Source organism: Anoplolepis gracilipes, chromosome 6 (assembly GCF_047496725.1).
Source record: "Anoplolepis gracilipes chromosome 6, ASM4749672v1, whole genome shotgun sequence".
NCBI classification, from domain to species: domain Eukaryota; kingdom Metazoa; phylum Arthropoda; class Insecta; order Hymenoptera; family Formicidae; genus Anoplolepis; species Anoplolepis gracilipes.
Genome location: NC_132975.1, coordinates 13,739,912 through 13,757,391, shown reverse-complemented (window position 1 = coordinate 13,757,391; position 17,480 = coordinate 13,739,912). Strand labels below are relative to the sequence as shown.

At 32.5% G+C, this 17,480-nt stretch overlaps 2 protein-coding genes across 7 annotated transcripts in view; one reads left to right on the top strand and one right to left on the bottom strand.

Annotated features, from left to right (window-relative positions):
- Crz (corazonin) overlaps nt 1-17,480 on the top strand; it is a 167,281-nt gene that overhangs the window by 77,981 nt on the left and 71,820 nt on the right. Inside the window, exons 4-5 of the mRNA XM_072894051.1 lie at nt 13,046-13,416; nt 13,769-13,811. The gene's annotated coding sequence lies outside the window, so the exon portion shown is untranslated. The remainder of the gene's footprint in view (nt 1-13,045; nt 13,417-13,768; nt 13,812-17,480) is intronic.
- 5-ht7 (5-hydroxytryptamine receptor 7) overlaps nt 1-17,480 on the bottom strand; it is a 104,203-nt gene that overhangs the window by 66,509 nt on the left and 20,214 nt on the right. The window contains exon 2 of one of the 6 annotated variants that reach the window (XM_072894041.1): nt 17,006-17,118. The exons of 4 other annotated variants lie outside the window; for them this stretch is intronic. The gene's annotated coding sequence lies outside the window, so the exon portion shown is untranslated. The remainder of the gene's footprint in view (nt 1-17,005; nt 17,119-17,480) is intronic. One more of the 6 variants, XM_072894042.1, reaches the window with a different exon arrangement.

Here is a 17,480-nt window from a genome sequence, read left to right as displayed (position 1 = left end):
ATTGAAATCATTTATTCTAGGTTTCGCCATAAATTGAGAATGCGTCACGAGATATAAATGTTACCAAGTCTCCTCAATTCTGGTGCAGTCTGGTATAATTAAGCTTGTTTTAGTCTCTGCTTTTCTCTTCTACCTGTATTAATAAAATAATCTATATTAATAACCTAAGTTAAATATTGCAAGGATCTGAGTGCAGAGAATCGTTGGAAGGTTGTATAATATCTCTCCGTAGAATCGCGAGAAATCCGACGGCAGATCGGTCTTTCTTTTCATAAATGCTTTAACGAAGGAACTTGCGCTTTGATCGATGCACCCGTTTGTTTGCGCGCAAATACGGTAGACGTACGTGTGTTTACCGTTGACACGGATATGCGTCAGGATTCGCGACAGGAAAAGTTAAACATGATATTTTTTTATACATGAGAGAGAAAGAGAGGGTTTGCCTATATACAGTAGTAGCAATGTTAATTGCTTAGCAGAATATTTTGCTTTGATAAAAATACCGTCTTGCTGCTTAAGAACAATTCTTTGATTCGTCAAATGACGATAAGCGCGAGAAGATGTCTTGTTAAGTATTTATTATCATTCTTGGGCAACTAATGTATGAAATAAATAATAAAAAATAAAAGTAAACTACCTATAATAAAAAAAAAAGAAGAAAAAAAAAAAAAAAACTTTTCGCTGAATATATAGAAGTAAAGTTTAATTTAAATTTAATTAAATTTAAATTAATTATACACAACAAGAGAGAGAGAGAGAGAGAATCTTTGAAGAAAACTTTCCGCTCAATATAATTGTATCGATTATCTGAGAAAACAAATAAATCAGGCTAGATTTAAGAAAGAGCCGAAAGTTTCTTCCGTGGTAATGTTGCTCATCTCATCGTTAGGGGAGAATGTTTTCGTTAGATAGACAAAAGTTTTGCTGGCGCAGCCACCGATGTAGACGTCGTCCACTTGCCACACACATAAGCGCACACTTACGCGACAAGTGCTAAGCAAGGATTTAGCGCCCGCGGCGAAAGCGCTGTTGAAACTTCGCACTTTACGAACGTTTACAACTCACCCTTCTGCTTTGTGTTAATAATAACAAAGTAGAACCGGTCTCTAAAATTTCAGCTTTACGAGCGGCGTCGGGTCGCGAGTAGATCGTTTTCACATCAACTAAGTTCTACATTTAAAATTAACACAGCTAGCTTGTCGCAGCTACATGACATTTACAAAGATAAGCATTGTTGCACTGCAGCCGAAAATATTTTATATTTTATATATATATATTTTGATAATCGTATCAGTAACTCTGTTAAGAAATTTCATATATATATATATATATATATATATATATATATATATATGTATACATACATATATATTTACAAGTATATATATGTACATATAAATTTAGATGATTAAAGAGCAATATTTACATATATTTGCAAATATGAAATTTGAATAAGCGCATGTTATGCTTGATGAAAATTAGATTTTGAATGTGTTATTAAATGCTCATATTAATAACACACGTGTGTCACGAAACAGTAACTGCGAGAGAAGACTGCTCCGCGACCAGATCGCCAATGTTTTATCGTAGAAATTTGCAATTGTATCTGTAAATTGGATTTCGGTTTTATTGCTCCATAGGCAGCTCTGTAAGCGCGAGATGGACGTTCGATGGCTTGTCCTTCCTCGTATATCTCGCCTCGCGCGCAACAGATTCATTTATATTGTTCAAATTTCCCGTATTCGTTTTATTTGTACGATCAGTCAAACGGCGAGACCGAACGAGATGTTGTCAACGACTGTATTGTACGTCGATTGATTATGATTAAATATACATATTTGATAAATTTATTGTAGTTATAAAATTATTTATTTTTGCGAGTAACAACTAATTTTTCATACATTTTTATATTTTTGAACAATTTTAAATAATATAAATTATTTTAAACAGGATTAAAAAATTTGCAGATTTTATCAAATAAATCTCAAACTCTTTTCTTATCAACATCTTATATAATATAAAATTACATTTTTTTCTTGATACAAGTAAATTATTTTATACATTCGTCTATTTTATTGCTGTATTTCTGACAAATGATTTTGAAGGGCAATTTGGCGTAGAAAAAATAACGAATATTCACACTTTAATTCTACTACTGATGATATTGTTCGCGCGACCAAGAGGCCTCGAAATTGCAACTCGAATCGGGCAGGATGATTCTAGATTGCCTTCCGCACGTGATGACGAAATTTTCGACCTTCACTCGCGCCGGAGCGATTTATATTGAAACGAATGGTTGGTGCCAGGTGGCAGGTGTTAAATTCAATCGTGCGTAGGGAACACACGGGACCGATCAAGGTATTGCTGCGCGATGTACGCGCGTGTGTACGGGCGAGCGATATTTGAAAAAGTTTCTTTTTATTTGCTTTTAACGTACGTTATAAAATTCGATTAAGCGACACGTGCGTATACACGTTGTGAAACGATGCGTTTTGCGAAATAGCCTCTCGCTGGCAGTATTTGCACTACGTCGAAAGCGCGTCACGAGCTTTGATAACTCCTCCCTCCTCTCTCGATTCACCTCGAAATTGCAAGAGGACTCCGCTAAAACGCGGAGTCGCCCCGTCGCAATCGATCTTTCTCCGGCGAAGTAATCCCTTACAAGTATAGATTCTTGAAACGTAGATTGGTAGCTAGGTATATACGTTCGATACGACGCGATGGTTCGACGAGAGTAATCTTCCTTAGGATCTCGCTCGCCGCTCCATTTTTCGAATATTCCATACGTCCCGACGTGTCAGCCGACCTTCTTACCGCGTTTTCGCTGCTATGTATCTTCTAAACGAGATCACGTATGCCTAGGTGGACTATTTTCTCGAATCTCTTCCATCAAGTGGGATCACTACTTTTCTTGCTCCAAGCTCTCCTCTTACAGTCTTAGACTTTACCTTTACGTCTAACCCTACCGTCGCGTCGGTATCTTTCATCTCGCACTAGGGCGCCCTAAACGTAATACAGACATTTCTAGCTTGCGCGGTACAGTGACATACGAGTGGTAAGTAAGCCATTGTCGCGAGCTATGATAGTTATTACTTTTTAGGAGGTCTCTCCGTCAAGCTCTTTCCTACAAGCTGTCTAATATATCTCTATGACACAGTTAATTTCCTATAATTATATTATCCTAAAAGTAACGAGAGCGACGCTCATATTTTGTTGTCATATATGTACATGTAATAAGCTACGATTATTTTTTAATCTGCTCGCGAGATGTCTTTGTATCTTTAGAAGTCACTTGATTATGTATGCGAAAGATATGATGCATATGCAACTTTTATATATATTTTTTTTTATCATACAGACGGAGGAAAATATAAATAGAGCAAAATCGAGCAAAATAGAAATCAAAATTTGAAATAGTATACATATATGTATACATATAAAAAATAGAATATTCCTCTTAGTAGATTAAAAATTTATTAAATAATAATTTAATATTTAAATAGTTATTATTAGTTAATTTTGCGAAATAAATACTTAAAATATTGCCGTTGTGAACCTATTTCATAGTTTAAAATATATGTTTTTTTGTTAGAGACATCAAAATCAATCAAAATAATTATTTCTCTCATTATACGAGCAGTTAAATATTTGAAGAAGATATTTTCATAATGTAAATTACATGTAGTTAAATAATGATAATTATTGAAATAAATGCGTATTTTTTTGTGTATTACATTGAGTCATATTTAAAACATTTTTTGAGGTAATTTGAAATAAAAGTTTGAAATTTTTAATAATTTCAAATTTTTTGTGTTTCAAATATTTTTTCATATATTTATATCTATCATTCTTTCGCGGTAAATAAAATTTTCAAATATTATATTTAAACGAAATACATAAATTATATTTAAATGTAATTATTTTCAATAATTTACATTTGAAATATGTTGATTACCGCATCTAAATATCAGTATGATTGCATTTCTCATTAAATTAATTTTCGATTTAAATTTGGTACTTAATGGTCCTTACTATGTTGAAAAAAATTTTTTTTGCTAAATTACATACAAAATTTCTTTACATTTCTATATTTCAATATTATATTTTTGTATTTTATGTATTTTATGTCAATTACAAATACATGAAATTTCAACACTGTAAACTGAATTACAATGTCAAAGCTGAGCCGGTACACCATACATCTAATCTAACCATGAAATGTTGTTTCATGATATCCTTAGTGCACCAGTACGTCAGTACATAATCGTCTGTTATCCGTGAAGCTTACTCTATATTTCCATCCATATGTACGCGATTGGCAGTACGTAAAGGTTACCGAATCGTATGCGTATCATCCTTTACGGTGGGTACTCTATGCAACAACATACATCGTCGTGCTAATGCATCAAAATAGGATTGATACGTCTCCCGAACTGTAAAGCGTTTCGACATTTCGCGCGCGAAACGAGATCACGGTGACCACAAATTTTGCGTCCTTGCTTGACTCAGAGTGAAACATTTGTATAAATAGGAACTTTGTGTACTCCCTTATATTCCCGTATATATGGCTCTGCCGCTTTTTTGGCCTCCTTTTTACGCCAAAAAAAAAAATAGAAAGAGGAGATAGCAAGAAGCTGAATATTTGTCGAAACAATAGTGGATGAATTTTTGTCGAGAGTCGTCGCTTTCAGTTTAGTGAAATTACATGACACGGGAACCGCGATGATATTAAAATCTTCTTTCAATGAGAGACATGACCCGGATCTTTCGTGTGTAATTAGATTCAAGAGTCCACGCTCCCCGTACAAGTGAGAGTGTTAAGCTTCAGTTAAAAAACCTCTCAGAGAAGATAACAAGCAACACCTACGTTTCTATGTATTACGTGTTCCATAAAGAGATACGCAATTTTTTAAAAAAGGAAAAGAGAGAAAGAAGGATTATTCTTTGCACGAGACTACACGTTGTAAACGCAAGCAACACAGTGTTGATAATCCCATTTGAATTAACCGCATTAGTTTGAGTAATATACGTCGCGAAATACCCTGTGGTAATGGTGTAATTTAGCAACGTGCTAACATAAAAGTAATCATTTTGTAGTTTAACTGGTTGGTATTTTGATATTTTACAGGCTGAGATAGAGGGAAATATACACTATATATGATCTTTATTTTATTTATATATATATATATATATATATATATATATATAAAATGAATAATTAAATAAAACAAATTTAAATTTATTTAAAAATAAATTTGCTTAATATAATATTTATGAAAGTAAATTTTAAGGAGGATCTCGACACTCAGCTCAGAAAAATTTGACACATTTCGTATTATGCTGAATAAAATAGTAAGTTGTTTTTTTTCCTTTTTTTTGTTTTGGAAACATAAATAAAAGTGCTATTACATAAATAAATATAAAGTTACCTAAATAAAATGTTTGCATATAAAATTCACTTCTCTTATATCCGTCACATCGCTTTCGTTCTTTTATAAACCCACTTTTGGCATTCTCTACAAAATTACATTCAATATTGTTCATTTTTGCACATTGTCATAATAAAAATACCTCGCAATAGTTGACATTTTTGAGATACTAGTTTTCACAATATTGCAGAATCATAAAAGAGCATCGAGATTTTCCACGTTTATCGAAATATTTTTAAATTTTACATTACACAGTAAAAATTATTAATTCGATCGTTACATATACATATATAAAATATTTAAATATATATTTCTACACCATTGACGTTCTGTCTACTTTCTATTTTTTCATTAGATTTATTGGTGAATCTATAAAAAGCAACCAATTACTTTTATTTTGTAACATATGTGTGTGTACACATAACTTTTCACATTTAACTTTCTTTTCTCAAGTAGAAAAACTTACAGCGGCAGTTGTAACGCAACTTGCCAATCACGCGGAACGATCCTATAGCGTAGTATCTCGACTCGAACGAACGAGCTTACTCGACGATAAAAAAGATTTGTGCGCTTGAGATTTTCTCGACACGTGCGACTGGGTATTCAGCCCGGAAATGCGTGGTCGGAAACGCACATTTTTATATCGCATATTCGCGCATTTCATATCCGGTCTCGCTTAAGGGCACAAAGCGAGCGACCGGCAGCGTCCAGTTTCGATCGGCCGCGCCAATAATGCTTTGTGTCATCAAATCCAGCCCTCGTCACACACAGGGCTCGTTTATTTCAAAAAGTCACGTTTTTTACCAAATGCAGTCGACGAGATTCGGGAACCGGCTTTTCAATACGAAACGTGCTCTCCTCTCTGTTCATCTCGTTTTTGCAAAGCATACGTGCGGTACGCATTTTATCGCGTTTACAATATGTATGTAACTTTAATTTTTCTTACGTTTGAAAAGAGAAGACCGAACATTAGATTTTGGAATAAACATTCCGCAATCTTTGTGCTTGATATCTTTTTGTCATATTAAAGTCATCATCGCGGAATCATATTTCCTCTTGAAAATGAACCATTTAATTGCGTTCAACTTGCATATGTAGCTGACGTCAACAACTGCGACATGAATATTTAATTCTTTTCCGCCTGTTGTACGCGCCGGATCGAGCAAGCGGTTGATTAAAAATAGATGCCAGCCCTTTAATTGCCTCTATTTTTCGTAAAGACGTCCTCTGGATGGATTATAAAAGGAACGAAGCCACGTACTGAAATAGAAAATGAAACGCGAAAATGAACATGGATGATAAATGAGATTTTACGTTTATTATTTCTTACATAATATTTTATTTATATCAAAAACAATTTTTATAATTAAATTATAAAGATATATATAAGAATAATCTCTTGACAATTAAATTTAATATTGAACAGTTTCTTCTTTTTTTTATAGTTTTTCTTATTTGTGTTTCAATAACATTGCACAAGAGAGAGCTAGGAAGATATATTAAAACCGAAGAGATTGTGATTGCAGATTTAATCCTTTGAGGATTAAAATGGTCGGTAATCTCTGAAAGTGAAAAGCTATCTTCTGTGTCACTAAGATTAACATCCGCCCTATAAAACGCATTAAACGCATTAAACGCACTCATCTAGTACATCGGCAATGTTTGTATAACGATGCACTTTTCCAGTTTTATTCATATCTTCTCGCAGAGCCCAGCGATCATTTTTATAGATGATACGCGTTCCTATATGACGAGGAGATTCTCTTACGTGAGATGCGTTTCAAAGGATGTAAATATGTTTACGCTTAAAGCGTACTTAAACTTTTTAAATTGCAAACCGCAATTTGAGTTATGTATTACGCACGCGATAAAATCTTAAAAGCTTGTCGTAAAATATAGTACATCTTTTTGTTCACTTTTTTGTTTTTCTTTTTATTTATTGTCGTTTCTTCAAATTCTTAGAACAATAAATCTATGTATTTATTGGAAACAGAATTTTTAAATATTTTATTCTAAAACAGAGAGAGAGAGAGAGAGAGAGAGAGTATATAAAAATATTTCTAATATTTTCATTTCAAATTTAAAATACCATAAAGATGAAAAAATTACTCACATGAAGGAAAAGGTTAATTTCTTTCATCAAAGTGCTTCTCCTCTTTCGTTTTAATATTATCTTGATTATATTATCCTGCTTTTTCAAGTAAAGGTCCCTAAAGTAAAATTTGAAAGGGTAAGATTAATAATTTTATAAAGGAGAACTAGATGATAAGGAGACATGAACAAAGTATCTTGCTATGTTTATTCTTTTGTTTTTAATATTTCACCAACTACGTAGCGTGAATTTTTCTGATTTCGTAATAAACACAAAAGTGATTTTTTGTAACATTTATTTATGTTATATTTGCTCATTTCGAGAGAAAGCAAGAATTTAATAACGCTTATTCAAATAATGCTAGGCTACCATGCAAACGGGGATGGTGGGTGTTGCTGAAAGTTTCGCGCAAAGGATTGTTTTACTCTTTTTTTTTTTTTTTTTTTTTATTAAAAAAAACCTGTTTTGCTCTATGATAAATTCGCTGGGTAACATTTCGAAGTTTATTAACGTTGTTTTAAACTCGGTGAAGATCTCGCGCGGGGGGCATATCATTAATGTGAATTCTCATCAGCGCGCTATTTTATGCTTATGAATCCTCCATTATTCAATCTGTCTACGGGACTTTCGATGCTTCTTTTTTTTTGTTTTACCTGCATAATTAAAACGATGGAATTATTTTTCCTTACAATTCCAGTAAATATTTTTTCATCGATTGAAATTTTTCGACTTGTACGTTTTGCCTATCGTTCCAATTAACTTTCCTGCAAAAAGTAGTAGACACAAAACTGGAAACAAATTGGATTCAATGTGGGAACGCTAAAATTTAAACGCGAGATGAAAATCCTGCGTTCATCTTTATTACTCTATCAGATCCGTGTACGGAGAATCTATCCATCGCATTATCAGCATTCTGTCGGAATTGATTCTAATACCTTCTCCGTGGAGAGTATACATATGTGTACGCCATCCTCCTTGTTGTTGTCGTCGTCGTCATCTTCGTGTACTGTAATTGCATTCGCGTATTTGCCTTCGGTAACGCAATCAGCTTCTCTGCGATCCTACAGCCTACAATTGATAGGTATTATGTGTAGCGGACGAGTCGGATGTTTAAATCGCACGCACGTCGTGTCGCATCGCATCGCATCGCGGGAAATTGCATTTTGATTTTGTTTCTGCCATCTGTCTAGTGTAATTCTGGCGAGTTCTCAATTTCCGTTTAAGCGCGGACGCGGAAACACACGATTCACCCACGTACCGCACCCACGCTAATTGCCACGTTTCCATCAACGCAAATAAACGTTGGGAACCATATATTCGCGTCATTATATATTGATAAAGATATACCGAGGATTTTCATTGACACAGTAATATTCTATTACTGGTTATTTGGCGCGAGGCAAAATCGACAAACCAAAATGGTTAACCGAACACCGAGAGACGACGAGAGGACGAATGTGTTTTGCAATTTTCTAAGAATTCACTCCGAAAGTAGTATAATTTTTGTTTTCCTCTCTTTCTTACGCTTTCTTAGCTCTTTCTTTCTTATTGTTCCTGCGCGAGCAAAAGTATTAGCGCGAGAACGTAACTCTTTATCGGAATTTCAATTTGTCTCCGAGGAGTCTACTCCCCCGGGATCGTTGAAGCGGAATTGATTCGATTATTAAAGTCTATATAGGACTATACTATAGTGCGCAAGAAAATCGAATTGGAATTTTAATTGCAACAGCAAGTTTTTTTTTCTAAGGGATTTAGCTTCCGTTAACACGGGAAGCGCAGGATCTTCTTTAGTGCGAAAGGAGTCGTCTCGCACGCGCATACATGTTGGGTTACTACTTCATGTAACGATTTACATGCACGCTATAGGTAATCGCCCTTTGATCTTTCGCCTTGCATTTAAAATTATATCGAGCTTTGTATTATTTTACGTACGGATACTTTTTATCAAGCTATCAATTCGTTCTTTAAACTCTTTCCAATTTATTGAATTAAAATTCACCTTCTCTATTATCAAAATATCATAATGAAAGAATTTTAGATTTCTGTTGAGATAAATATAGAGAAAAATTATTTAAAGAACAACATATTAATATAAAAATGATATTATTATAAATTAAATGGTTAGTGTTTTATTTTTAAAATAGATAAAAGGAATGAAAAATATTGAGTGAAACGAAAACACTTATAAATAAATTTGCTCATTCGGAATGTTGTCAAATTATAAAAGCATCGAGATTTCCCGCATATCGAAACAATTTTCAGTTATTTTTAATGCTAATTAAATAAAATCTAAATTTCTTCATTGCAATAAAATATAAAATTTCCTTCTCGTCGTCGCGTATATAAATCAAGGGCTAATGAGTTAAAAGCGGTCAATTAGTCTAGAGCAACTCCTGTATGAGATGAAACGCAAAATCACTTGCGCAGATGGTGTGGTCGCCTCTTGAGTCGAGCGAACCTCTAGTTAAGTCAATCACTATTATCTGTGTATATTATTCGTATACTATACAGTTATACTCATGTAGGTGTCTCCTAATGGCACCAGGATGTCGTTTAAAGACTATCGGTTTCCTCGAGGATAACATGATTAACCGCGCGGTTAACTTGCGTGAAACTACTGTCCTCTAAAATACAGTCAAGTGCGTTGTTTATGTAAAGTAATCTGTGCATAATATACGTTGTTTATGTAAAGTAATCTATGCATAATGTGATCCAAGTTGGTACGTAATCTCTCCTAAACTGTTCACGCCACCGTGTCCCGCCGTTCATTCTGTCTGACAAATTCTAAGGTCCTATTGCGCTAAAAGTTTTTTAGATGCGAAGTTGAAATAGAGAGTGCTACGAAGTTTCTCCGTTAAGTTTTCATGAAAACACTTCAGTAATACAAAAGGAATTTTGTTCGTCAGAAATATGCACGGAAGGAACTCAAACTTTGTCCGAGAAGAGAACGAAAATTTGAACATGGATATATGCATAAACTAACAGTTGATCAAAATCGCAAGTTTGTTGTACACAATTTATACATTTTTTACTTGTTCTCTTTCTCTCTCTTACTTACTCACTTATGATACATAACGAGACTAGTAGGTTTCCGATTAATTTAGGTTTTAAGATGTTTCATGATTTTTGCTCACATTTTAGGATTATATTAATATTTTTTTTTTTTTTTAGGATTATATTTATTTTTTTTAAATCTATGAAAATGAATTTGATAGAGATCTTCGGGAAAAATGAATTTCTGAAATGCTTTTACGTTTACCGCAGAAAATGTTACATGCAATTCTTAATTTCAATTTGATTCTAATCTAAAAGAAAGAAATATAAATATGTACTAACATTGCGACAGAGATATTTTGTCTATATTTAATTCGATACATTTGTCTCGAAGCAATATTTGGGAACAATCTTGCCGCGCTTGCCTTTGCGTTCTAAATGCAGAATGTCTGCACCCTAGAAAAACAGGGTAAACCTGGAATTTCTTTTGTATGTGGAAAAATCGGGGAAGCCTCGTGGAATTTTTTAGGATTCAGGAAATTTTTTTCGAAAATTCTCTTTTAGATAATTTTGCTTTCAATTGTGAACAGTCAGCCGTGTGTAAAACTGGCATCTCACTTTGTGGAAACTCATTAATTGTTGAGAATGGTCTTGTTTTATTTTTAATAGTTCGAGTTTTTGACAGATTAAATAAATATTTCTGGCTATTAAACAAAAAAAAAAAATGGCTCGGAACAAACCGAGATACCAAGTTCACGCTGTTACTTTGTCGGCTGACCATGTTTTTAGCATTTTTTATCACAGATTTTAAGCATTTGAAAATTCTACAATAATTATACAAAACGTTCTGTACGTAAAAATTATTAAACAAATATATTAAATAAATTAAATCATCCGAGATGCCGGATTTGTGAAAGCAAAGATAATTTATTACGTACGAGCTAATTTATTACTTATTTGCGGAATTATTCTTTTTTTGCGCGATTAGCATATTCGTGCATAGCATATTTCGTGCAATTCATACATTTCTTTATCATTAAAAATTACAAAGAATATGTGCTTGATTTTTAATATTATATTAAGACATTGAATAGATTGCATAAATAAATATATATATATTTATTTATTTCTGTTTATATATATTTAATGTCTCAATATAATATTGAATATTAAGTAAATATTTTTTGTAATTTTTAACGATAAAGAAATGAAAATATTATGCAAGAGAAAATGCTTATCTTAGAAGAGTTATTCAGTTTTTTAGTACATTTATAAATCTAGCACTTAAGCTTAAGAGACTCTGTGTTTTTTCCTTGTATGAATAAAAAACATTAGAAAATATTTGTAATAAAAAATTCATTTTAGAGAAAGTTGTATTAAAATTTAAAAAAATATTTTCCTTACTTGGAATTTTAAATAAAATTACCTGGAAAATCAAGGAATTTTTTTACAAGATTTGAGTAGACACCCTGTAAATGACAATGTCCTGTGCACATCATCGAACTATCCTCATCTTCGTGGAATGGCATACCGCGTGCCATTATTGAATGCACCATTATGCATATTGCGCCCATAACAAGTGTATAGTAAGCCCCTGCACGATATTCACTATGTCGATTTATGTTAGAACACTTTGGTCCTAAAGTTTCTCAAGCGATGTTGGCCTTGTCAAAGGATCAATATTACAATATTACAGTCAATTACAACTATAATTAATAATATAATTATTTATAATTTGACATATTTTGATGTTAACTAAAAGACAGGTTGTTACTCTTTCTAGTTTAGTAATTTTACAGTATTGATTAAATGTCTATATTGCAATATTTGTTTTTATAACAAATATTAAAATGTAAATCTTAATAATTTATAATACTAAAATGTAGAATGATTTAAACAGCGTATTTTCTATTTAAATTGTAACATATATTATAGAAATATGATACAGTCATATTGTGTAATTAATACTTTAGAGGTGGTGAACTGCTTAGTAATCTAATCATTGCACAATTAAAATTACAAAATGTCATTTAAATTATAAATAAACATAGTTTGCATATAAATATTATAAATACATAACTATAACGTAGTATTAATTCTTGTGTACTATAACAATAATATTAATATTTATGCAGTTCTGCTTATTATTAATGAATGGAAGACTAACAATTAATTTAGTGATTCAAAATAACGAAAACCATATCATTTACTGTTTGTTAGTATCAATCAGTTAAATAATTTGTAATACATTAAACAAAACAAATTAGACATTAATATCTTACATCTAGTTTTATTACATGTATATGTGTATATACATATAACTTACAATTTATTTTATAATTAAAAGAATATTTGATAGCGAGGAAATGAATTAGCCGACATTCCATGTTCATTTTTTGAAACATATTTATATTGCGGTTTTGTCTCCGATAAAAAACCCTCCCATTGGATACACCTTGACGTTGGTGGGAGGGCTCAGTTCTTGGAAGGTTTATTCATGATATAAAAAAATCTTTTTTTTACATTATAGGTTTATTCTGAAGGAGAAGCTAAGTACCCAACGTTTCCGATCGATATTTTCGTGTCTTAATTAATTCGGGGGTGCCGTACAAAGTCTCGCGCGTCCAAGGGAGTTTCGTTCAAAGTATCGCGCGTGTGACAACCTGACAATGAGAGGAGGACCAGACCTATGTTTGAAGGTCTATGTTTGCTTTCGTCGCGTCTTAATTTTGATTTCGGAAGTGCTGTGCAAAGTCTCGCGCGTCCAAGTTGGAAGTGTCAATCAAAGTCTCGCGTGCGTTTAAGTGCGGGAGTGCCGTTCAAAGTATCGCGCGTGGGTGACAACCTGAAACGAGGACCAGACCTAGGAAGGGCATCGGGCGTGGGTGGAGAAACCGTAGGGTGAGTAATTTATTATTTGTATATTAATTGTGTATTAATTATGTATCCGCGAAACTTTAATTAAATTAAATTAAATTAATCACGTAATTAGAATTGTTTATTTAAATAATTTAAAGAAAAGAGAGAGAATTAGAGAAAAAAACTTTTATGTAGAAGCTATAATTCTATAAAAGTTTCTGCTTAAAAGAATTTCTTCAGAATTTATAAAACTAGTCCATAAAATATTTGTTTATTATTGAACTCATCGAATATAAAATTCAATGTGTACAATAATATTTTTTTAAATGTTATAATTAATAAAAATAAATTATTTTGGATGCTATTACAATTTTTATTTTCTAATTTGTTACAGATCAACATAGCCGTCAACTTTATCGTTGCACCTCGAAAGATCAGTGAGTAAGAAACTCTTTTTATTTTATAAAAAACATAAAAAATATCAAGTATAAGTTTTAATTTTTTGTTTTTTTAAATTTTCATTCATTGTATGCAAATTTAGCTGCTTTTTTATGTTGTTTTTCATGTACTTGTATTTTTTATCTTTTTTAGAAAAGTTATTGTATTTTGTAAAAGAAGGATGAAAGAGATATTATTGGGTATTAGATTAATTATAAAACATCGGGATATTTTTCTATAACCGTTACAAAATTGTGACAGTGACAACTATTATTACTTATTTAATAAATAGGTTACTATTTAAAGTACAGCAATAAATTATTCATCTTAGTTTCTTTTCGCATAGATGGTTAAATAAAGGCGAATGAAATCGCCATTACTTTGATAAGAGTAAATTTAGTTTTAACAGAGCAACAATACATTCACCGTATTATTAATAAATTCCATTGCGCAAAAAAAACCGTGCAGCGTCGGCACAAAGACGTCGAAGCAGAAAGATACAAAGCTTAGCTCCTTTGCATTATTTATCGTAAGAAGCTAGTTTAAATATCGCTATCTGCTTCCAGTCACTTGTTATTTCCTTTTTTCTTTCTGCTCCAGTTTGCCTTTTTTTTCATCTTTCTTTTACTCATAATATAAATTTTTTCGAATTAATTATTTCTCAAAATTAGCATCGAATCAATGAAGATTATTTTCGAGATAACGGTTTTGCGTTTTGTCTGATTTCCCTAATTACTTTCTTTACTATACGTGAAATGATTAATGCAATATAAGTTTGAGAAAATTTCGAGTATTATTTTAATTAATAATTTTATTATTTTGTTTTATACAAATATTTTTTATATATTTGTGCGTTTATTGTCCTCATAGGAAATAAAATTTCAAATATTTTATCTTTAAACGAAATATTATTATTTAAATGATTAAATTTACAATCTGCATTTGAGATATGTGTCCACCATTGAATTCCACTAACAATATTTGCATCTCCAATATGAATTATAATTGTTTTTTAATCTGCGAAATTTAAATTGTAAAATATGAGATTTGAAGGTTCTATCGCGATATTTTATCGACAGTATAGTTTTTATATTGTCGACTATCTTACGCGATATCGATTCGCAAAGTGACATCTGTTCGACTATATATTCCGCATAGCATTTGACCTTTTGAGCTATACTACAAATTACACCATATGTTGTTCGAACACAGGTTTTATACGATCTTAATCTATCCATTTATCAAGTATATATATTTCCTTTATCTACCTTCGATACTAGTCTTAACGAATGTTTTCTAGACCATTACTGCATTACACGCATCAAGTTGATAACAGGTATGGCATGATCGTGTGTTTATGTGCTATACAAGGGATTTAAGTTAGCATTCACTATATCGCGCGCGAATCTCTCTCATAAATTCTACTCCATTATTCAAAAGCTTCTAATAACGCAGTTGCGTACAAGTACATGTGTCGCTTGCATAGGTGTTTACGAGAGAGAATCGTTCTCACGTGCCACTATTATTTTCGAGATAAATGATCTGGCGACTATTTATACAAATTCCTTTCTCTACGAAGGTCATATGAAGTTTCGCATATTAATTCCACATAAGCACGTGGCACGGAAATATATCGCGTGGAACATTTTAATCTTTTCCTTGCTTAAAAGGAAGGACAGCCAGGCTCGCGTTTCCTTCCCGCGTTTTACTCTTTTGTCCTCCTATGAATATTTATGATCGTGAAAAAAGTTTCTTCTCCACCATGAGAGAGGGCTATGTTTCAAAGATAAAAGTTTCGGCGCGAACCTCGTCTAGGAAAGCCCGTTTTTTCACTTAATATCTCTGTGTCGTGACGATGTAAAATAGGAGGGGGGAAAAAAAATGACCCAACCACAGTTTCCTTGGCTCGCGAATAGCTGAGACCGCGGTCAAACATGAACACCGGGTTTTTACGATGAACGTCCTTAACCTCGTATCGCTTTATAGTTTTTTATTACGCGCGCCAGGATGACGTTGTAAAATAACGATCGTAGAGACTTGCATATTATTGGAATATATTATTGCGCCGTTTCTGCGCGAATATCGGATAACGCGAGGGAAGTCTTTTATTTTGAAATTACCGACCTAAAAATCATTAGCGTAACCACTTTTTGCCTCGATCCGAGATTGGTTAAGGTTGTAGGTATTAAGCTACAAACACAAATTTTAGGTCAGTTGGCATTACGCTAATTGGTTGTAAGAGCAGACGTTTAATTTAAGTTGTAGCAGAGCCTCGGAGTTTCATGCGATTGATTTGATTAGCGGGACGAGATTACAGGTTGCTCGGTCAGTTATCGTGACTCCGCCGGACGTTACGTATAGGCGTCCTAATTCCGGCATTGTACAGAGAAAGCACCGGTATATTGGTGTAGTTTACGATAGTGCAACAGGCAAGTTTAAACGAGATCTAAAAAAAAAACAAAAAAAAAAAAAAGAAAACCGAGGATACATGCAGACTATTGTGTTGTCTTAACAATCGTTTGCCTTCAATACTCGGTTTCATGTGTCCCGAACAAACTCTTCCAATATTTTGCACGTTTAAATTCTCTCGGATGTTACCCGAGGTAATTGGTGCCTCAAACCACAAGTGAACACTCACCGTTGATCCTTCTCTTCCCTTTATCTTTATTACTTTTCATCTCTGTTCACTATAATTGACATCGTAATTTAAAGAGCACGTACTCCTCGCTGAATTGTTCATTTTGCAGGAGTGACGTCGAATTTTACGCGATTATGTTGTCAATTGCGATATTATTCGTGTTATTAAGTCTTTGTGCTCGTATATCAAGGGATATAATGAAATTATTTTATGGCAGTTTAAACGTAATATTTAGAATGATATCCGAAACAGTAATGAAATCATTATTTACGTTTCGGATTAAAATATCAAAATAAATATATTTAAAGAACTATGATTTAAAAAGGATAATTTTATTAAAATTACGCTTCTATAGCATTTTCTGCCGAATCATTTCTCGCAAATTTCACGCTAAATATTTTGATAAATGTAATGAACGCATAAGAGCTTTTTATATTGAATATAATTTCTCGCTGCATATATTATATACCTGATGATGAATAAAAATAGGAAATTTCATTAATGGTCTTTTATTATTTATTATGATAGAATATAAACTTAAGTTTTATCTATTACCGCGGTTGACAAGATGGCTTCCTTTCATGTCAATGCCAAATGGACGTTCAAATGATAGGATCGGTGCTTCGTTTGACACGGGAACCGCACGCACTGTCGCTTCGGTACCTGCACTAGAATGAAGTTTCATTAGATCAAACAGAATGTCGGGTCACTTTCGAATATAACGTTACAAAGCTTCTAGATACAGGTGTTGTACAGAAAACGCGAATGAGTCAGAGGGAAGGAGATAACGAGAATAAAGCTATCTTTCTAAATGAATTTTTGGTAGTTTGGATTAAATTAAAAAAAGTATTAGAGATAAGGACTGTTAAAAAATTATTTACAATATATCTGTTCTACAATTTTTTCTTTTTTTTTCTTTTTTTTTTTTTTTTTTTTTATAAACGGTGTATCGTTTATACTAATAAAATCCTTTTTCGAGTAAATAATCGTAAAATAGCGCGACCTCACAAATCTCAAATATAAACGTCAT